Here is an 8123-nt window from a genome sequence, read left to right as displayed (position 1 = left end):
AGCATGTGTTGAGGATGCCTGGGTTCCCTCCCCAGGGCCAACGCTGGGGTGGGAGTGGAGCTGGGAACTCCTCCCCTGCTCAGCCAGAAAGGGGCTCCCTGCCTGCATACAGAGCTTTAAACATGGAGCCGGTGGCAGGGAGTGAGCAGGGCATGGCCCCGTGGTTACGGGGCCTCCTGTGGCTGCAGGTTCTGCAGGATAGGATGGGCTGGCCCTGGTGCAAGGAGAGTTGGGGGGGAGGGGCAGAGTGTCAGTTAACAGTTGTGCAGATGAATATTTCTGTACCATGCAGATTGAGGACAAAAGAAACAGCAGAACAAGGGACAAGAAGCAACTCAAAGCAAAAGATCCTATTTCTGTTACCTACAAACCTTTTAGTATCTCTGTAGAGTACTATGTTACCAATAAGGATAAGCATGTAAGAAAATAAGAAGCATGTACAGGGCCACGTAGAAAACATGTTTTAGTGTAATCCTCTGTCATACCCTCCCTGGCACGAAGCATCATTGTTTTAGGAATGTCAAGGGATACATCCCTGATTGTTCTGTTACTATCTATTAATGGACCGGTCTTCCATGAATTTGTCTAATCCTTTTTTGGACTGTCTGCCTCTACTTTACAAGCTCCCATGACAGAGTTCCACAAGTTAACTATGCACTGTGTGAAAAAATACTTCCACTTGTACGTTTTATACCTGTCAAATGTTAATGTAAGAGCAATACTACATAAGACCTGGTGGCTTATACAAATATGTGAAAGAAATAAATGTATTCTTCACAACAACATTGTGAAGAATATTTTTAAGCCTCTGAGACATCAGAATTGTGTGGTCAATATTAATCTATTTAATTGTTAATAAAAGAAATAGTTTTTCTGTAGTAAGTTTTCACATGGCTATCTCAGCTGAATTTTTAAAGAAAATATTTAGGAAAAAGGTAAGTAAAACAGATGTAGTGGTATAATACTTGATCTGATAGAGCTGCTCCCTTCTTTTATAGATAGATATATATTACCCTGCTGTAATTATACTCATGGCAGCAATATTTCCTTAGGGCAAAATTCTCCCATGAAAGCTGCCAGGTGGATCTGACATTGTTGGCAGAAATTATACCATCTTCTCTTCACTGCAGAATTCTGCAGATGCTTCCACACTCTAACATGACAGTTGTGTTGTCTGCATTTCATACCCTTATGAAAAGGAAAGTTGGGTGTGACAAAAAGATGGCCAGTTCTTCTAATCTTCTTCTCTGGGTGTTTCTTAGACCAGAAATACTGGGGAGAATAGATGGGTCACAGGCTATAAATTGCAATTTGTGCAATTGGAAATTTTCTATTTTCAGAATAAATAGAATCCTAACATCTAGTTATCTCCACAAAGAGCCAACATTTACCAATATTTTCCATAAGATAGTATCTGAGATATCACAGGTAAAGCAAATAGAATGAATTATGCCAAGTAAACATTACCCCAGAGTAGGAATCAGTACATAGCAGCACAAAATGCTGAGGGAACACTTGAAGGGTTTGTCCACAAAAGAGTGCATTTTGCAATAAGTAAAGAAATAAAGCAGCTCAGATTACTCAGTGGAATTCCTGTTGCTTTGCACTGCCTCACTGAAGGATTATGCCCATCTGGGCAGTGCAGCTAGTCTTGAAAGGATCTGTGCATTGCAAGGGGATTCTCCAATGTTGTACATTCGGCATGACTGTGCTCCTGCCACTTCCTTTCCCTACTGAGAACCCTAGAACATGACCAGGGAAAATGGGCATCTTTCTACCATGCTGGCCTCTGACTCCCTTTCAACTCTGTAGGGCTGTTGGCTGCTGACATAGCTTACAGCAGGGCTGTCCAACTTCTCAGCGGTCAGAGGCCACATCTGCACAGGCCAGATGCCTCCCCAACTACACAGCATGATTTCCCTGCCAAGTACTTCCCCTGCTGTAGTGCAGTATCCCTGTGCTCCCCCCATCATGTGTTCCCCTTTCCTCTCTCCCACCCTGCTGCCACTGTACAGGATTCCCTGTGTTCCTCCTGCAATTTGGTCTCCCCTGCATTTCCCGCCCCCCCCCCCCCATGATCTACCCTGTACTCCTCCACTAAGTGCCCCCTCCTGTAGCATGGGTTTCCCTGCACTCCCATTGTGATGCATAGTTTCCCCCATGCTCCTCTTGCCATATGTGTCACCTGCAGGTCCTGCTGCATGCACACTCTCCTGCCTTAAGGCTAGGGACAGACATTCAAAAAGCCTGAGCCTGAATTGATTTAATCTTTGCAGGTTAGTCTAACCTGGCTAGGCTGAACCAGTTTTGTAACCAGACAAACATCACATAAATGGAGGTACATGCCTGCAGTGGCTCAGGCTAGAAGCCAGAGGGCACTAGAGCAGCCCTCCCTTCCCTTGCACAGGGCTGAGCTGAGGGGGGCATGGCCAGACTCCAGCAGGACACTGTGATTAGGGAGGGGGTCCCCCCCTTGATAACAGAGCATTTATCAGCTCTGTTATCAGCATTTAAAACCCCATCAGAAAACAAAGCCTCACTCTTTACAAGCTCTTCTTAAACAGCTTTTTTCAAAGGAAGGAATGCAGGGACATTACCATCTGAGCTGTTGATTACCTCCAAAAAGCCCTAAGCAGACACTGTCCTACCTGCTTTACACAGCATTAGGTAGCATAGCACATGCTGTCTACAGCCTGTGCTGTGGGAGAGATGAGGAAGAGATCTCTGCTTAAGCAGTGAGTGGTGGGCGGGGGGGAGAGGAGGTGCAGGGAAGCCAGTAGACCCTGTCGTGCCTGCAAGCCTCTGCTGGAGCTCCAGCCAGAGAGAAGAGGGGAGGGGTCAGCTCTGCTGTGGAGCAGAGGGTCCCCCTCCAGCCCAGAGAGCATGCTGGGATGCTGGGGGTGTCTGGTTTAGCTTAAACCAGCAAAGGTCTGGAACAGACATTGCGTAAACTTCTTTGACCCAAATCAGTTAAGTCTGATACTACATTCAACCAAGTTTATCTCAAGCTGGTTTCAGCCATTTTCAAACTGGTTTATGTGCACTGAACATCTGTTCTGTTATAGGTTTAAACCAGTTTCTGAACACTTAAACCAGTTTATGTGTAATGTCTGTCCCTGAACTAAGGGGCCAGGTGGATCCTGTATGCAGGTCACAGGCCACCAATTGGACAACCCTAGCTTACATCAGAAGTCAGCAACTACTTAAAGTGGTGGGCTGGATCCCATGATTACTGCCACTGCCACCACTTCTTCCCAGTACCCAGCCACAACATGGGGAAACCTTCCTGCCAGCTACAGCACAGGCAGAGGCCCTTGATGTCTGGGTGCAGTGTAGGTAAGTCCCCCAGTTCTGCGGGCTGAATCCAATAGTGGGTTTTGTGTTGCTGACAGCTGGCTTAGAGTAGTTCCAAATTGGGATTTCAGCCAGGCACAAAGCAGGCTTAAGATTGGCAGAGGATAAAACCGGCTTTTGCACTGTATGCTTTCCTGAGCTGTGCTTTCCATTGAGCTGTAGCTGAGGTACTACACCATAAATACATAAGGAAACTAATATATAAAAGAAGCAGACAGACCACTAACATCAGGCTTGGGTAACCTACGTTCAGTTCCTCCATGGACTTCCAATATGACTTTGTAGAAGTCAGTTTCCTGTCTGTGAAATGGAGGAACTAGCACTTCCCTATGCACACTGGGTTCTGAGAATACAAATACCAGCAGTCCTCGACTTTACAACATTTGAGTTATGATGAATGGCACTTAGGATATTTATAAATTGACACCCTGTTTCAACTTTCTGATGTTGGTTTCAACCTTACAATGCTTGATCCAATGCAACACAATGCCAGCGAACAAGTTCGCTGCACCGACCATCTCCCTGCACCGATCTGCTGCACAAAAAGCCCTTCAAAAAGTCCAGCAAAGTCACCTCAAAGAAGTTCGTCCAAATCAATATGATTGCTATTTACAATATAAATACATTAATGTAGCTATATTACTTATCAATAATTGATTAAGTACAAAATTCTGGGTTATTTTTTATGAAAATAGGGTGTCGGGCCTTGGTTCAGGAACCAATCCCCCATTCATAACATTGTTCCTATGGGAAAATCGGCTCTGAGTTATGATGCTTCAACTTAAGATATGGTTTTCAGGAACCAGTTGTGTAAGAGGTCCAAGGACTACCTGTACCTTAAAGATGTAAAACTGAAATGTGCATTGGAATGTATCATTTTTGCCAAAATATTCACGGAAAATGATTTAATATTGGCTTTAACTATGTTTGGCATCTTTATGTTATAGTAAGTATAAATTATAAAATAATTTCAAAATACTAATTTTGAAATATTTTTAAAATTCTTCATGAAAACTTCTGCAATTTCAAATTTTTGTCTCATTTAGAATGAAACTAGATTTCAGTCTCAATTTTTTCTTTGGGAGAAAAATTCTGTTTTCTGACCAGCTCTATCTGGCACTCAAGAAGCAGGTCCTGTAAGGAAAAAAACTATGAACTCTTGGTGGTCCAACCTAAGCCTTACAGGAATGAAGGTCATGTCAGACAAAAGATATTCCACTTACTAGGTGGAATTACTGAAATTCATGAGCTATGCCAGGTGCAAAGTCACTAGGGAGCTGGATAACACCCTTCACTGTATATGTAGCCACATACATAGAGCTATTAATGAAAAGGTCACAAAGCAAAACACTTTCGATCAAGCCCATAAAGTGGATAGCTAGTCCCTGGAGGCTATGCTTCCCCATATATATGAATTGGGGTTGCCAGCCTGTGACAGATTCAGTCCAACTTCTAAATATCTAATGTAAAACCACAGGAAAATATATCTATGCCCCTTGCTCAATATGCTGAAATGTCAAATGATTCACTTCTCAGCATGAAAACAGAAACACAGAAGAAAAATGTGTGGTTTCAACCCTTGAAAATGCAACACCTCACTAAGGAGCTAAATAGAAAGTAGTCTGTTAGCCTTTACTGAACTCCACATGTTCCTGTTTTATTCGGTGCATCTGGCAAATATGTCACTGAATTAAAACCACACAGTAAGCATCTCATATTTGTCTTTACAAAGCCATTACTAAGTTGATGCAATATGGTACAGTGTGCTTGGCACGTTGCAAGCATGCATGTCAGCATTTATTGATTGAAGTAGGAATGCTACATCATGACTTTAGAACAGGAAAAGATCTAGGGAAACAAGAGTTTAGGGAGCCTTGGTGAACACATATTTCCATATCCGGTTGAAGACCGAGGCAAACTTAAGATGAGAAAAGATAATTAACCATAGTAGAAGTTGATACAAATGCTCATCTATATCCTGTCTGTATATAATTTCAGGCAAACTGAAGATGGGAAAAGACAAAGTATATCCCCTGCCAACATGTATTGTTCATAATGTACATTTTTAGTATATTTTCCACTATAGTTTTAAATAGCCCAAGAAATGGCACTTCCATCAGTTCCTTTGAGTGATTTTGCTAGAGTGTAATGCATTCCAGTATCAGGAATTAAGCACAAAGAAAAAGGTTCTAAAATACATTGAAAATGAGAGAAGGTGAAGGAAATTATAGGTCCATATTAATGGAGAAAATGAGAAAATAATGGATAATACAGAAAATTGTTCAAAATTGTGTTTTGCTCCACAAGGTTAATTGTGACTAGACAGTAACAGAATTAATATTATTAACAAGAGAGATAGAAGCACAAGCTATATTAGGAATAAATAGGTTAAAGAATATTTAGATAGATAAACTGAAGTCAGCAAGGCCTGATGAAATTCCCCCTAGAGTATTTAAGGACAGTTAAAGCAATCTTTGACCCATTACCAATTACCTTCAAGGACTTATGAAGGAGAAAGGTCTGATATTGAGTTGCGAGAGCAACTTAGCTCTGTTAGGCTGAAATTAGGTAAAAGGCAGGGTGCCACCTTATAGACTAACTTGCTCAGAGGCATGACATTTAGTAAACTATAGCATATTTCATCAGATGCTATAAATAGAATTGCAAGGAGCAAGGGCACTAAATAAAAAAGAATAAAGTTATTTAAATACAAAGGATAGGGAAAGGGAGAGGAAAGGAGGTGGCATTACTGAGGTGAAAGTGGATTGAAGAGATTGCAAGAGATAAATGAAGCTGTTAACCAACTGAAGGACATAAAGACTATAAAAGCTAGTCTAGGTAATGGGACAATTACCTAGGGACAATCCAGAGTCCCTGTTGAGATCATGCTGAACACAGTCCATCCAATCTGTAGATGGTTTCTTGTTCTGCAAGTTCTTGTTCAATTTTGTTTTTAAAGTTTTACTTAAGAACAGGTCCTCTGAGGTCAGTGCTAGAAGGTCTAGGGAGGTTGAAGTGCTCTGCAACAGGTTTTTCCTTGGCAAGAACCAACCCCATGACAAAGACAACAGAATCTGTCTTCCTGTCACCTACAGCTTCCAGCTTGAACATCTTGGACACATTCCTATTGACCCCAATTCCTCCTGGAAAACGATGAGTATCTCAAGGCAGCCTTGGAAGACAAGCTTGCCCTGAATTACAGGCACTCCCCCCAACCTCAAATGTAATCCCTCCAGCAACAAACTACTTAAGTCCTATTCTCACCACATCACCAGGTCTTGCAACAGACCCAGATGCCAGCTGTGCTCCCTTGTCAACACAGACCACAACATTACTGAATCAAACAACATGGATTATGTTATCTAGGCTTCATTCATCTGGTCCTCTACCCAATGTTATATATGCTACCACCTGCTTCCAATGCCCCTATGTTAGACAGATAAGTCAATCCCTACATGAAAAAACAAATGGATCCTGATTTGAAATCCATTGCAGAAAGACATGAAAGCCTGTGGCTGAACACAAGGCTGCTTTTATCAGCTTGAAATTAGATTGTTGTAATGATCTCCTAGTGCTTCACCTTAAGGCCACTAGGATATTTTCACATCATGAGCACACATCACTACTGCAGTACCAGATCTGTATTGCATTCCAGCAAACTTTGAGTGACATTTATGATCTGGTGTTAAACTACAAATTCTTAAATGGTTTTAGAACCATTCATCTGAGGGATCACCTCTTTCCCTGAGCAACATTGCTGCAGCTGAGATGTGCACAAACTACTTCTTTGTGCATGTGTAGTAACTGCTGGCAGGGTGCTCTCTGTCAGGGGGTTTCATCCTTAGAACTCGGAATTACTAGAACTGGGATTGCTTAACCGTCTGGGCATGCTGTTTAGTGCATTTTTTTCTCCTTGTTTTTCGCATACAGCTAGAGACTGGTAGCTAAAGGGTGTTTAGGTTTCCTCCCCTTGGTGAAGTACAGACAGTCAAAAAAGCCTGAGGCTGAATTGATTCAGCCTATGCAGGTTAGTCTAAGTTGCAACGATTGAACCAATAAGTAAATTAGCCGACAGGAATTTTCTTAGGGTAACTTCTGTCCCTAGCCCTTAGGTGAAGGATAAGTATATACATCAACTCAAAGGTCTACCCAAGTCCATCAGATGACCATGGTTAATAGTTTCAAAAGCCAATAGGATGCATGAGAGTGATATGGCTACTGTTATGTAATGGCCTTTCATTGTCTGCTTGAATCACCAGGTACCCATTTATGGCTGAGTTGACCTCATCACAAGCAGAGGGAAGCAAAAATGCAGGTTTGAGGAGCCATATCATAATATCTGTCACCGAGTCTCTGTTGCCCTGGAGGGAAAAGTTCACAGCACTCGGTGTCTGGGTACTTTGAAGTTTCTTGCTGGGGTTAGTGGGTTTGGCTCTCTTGCACTAGGAAAGACTGCCTCTTCCCTTACTTGGCCTCTCCTGCCACAGCTTTGATGTAACATAAAAAAGAGGTGATATTCTAATAGCAGAAACAGTTCCCCTCAGGATGGGACAGGTTTTCCCATACCACTCACACTTTGTCTAATGCCGGGTCTCTTGTCTGGTCATCCAGCCTTAAGGGTCAACTTTGGGAGTTCCTCCACCCCTACACTCCCACCTCATACCTCCCGATTTATAATTAGTCCCAGTTAGGTCTGCTCCCAATGTCATGGCTGAAGGTGCCAGATATGACTTCTGGTATCCCCAAGAGTCCATTCTGTATTAATACAA

The sequence above is a fragment of the Alligator mississippiensis genome, chromosome 1 (assembly GCF_030867095.1).
Source record: "Alligator mississippiensis isolate rAllMis1 chromosome 1, rAllMis1, whole genome shotgun sequence".
NCBI lineage: Eukaryota > Metazoa > Chordata > Crocodylia > Alligatoridae > Alligator > Alligator mississippiensis.
This window is presented reverse-complemented; position numbering follows the sequence as displayed.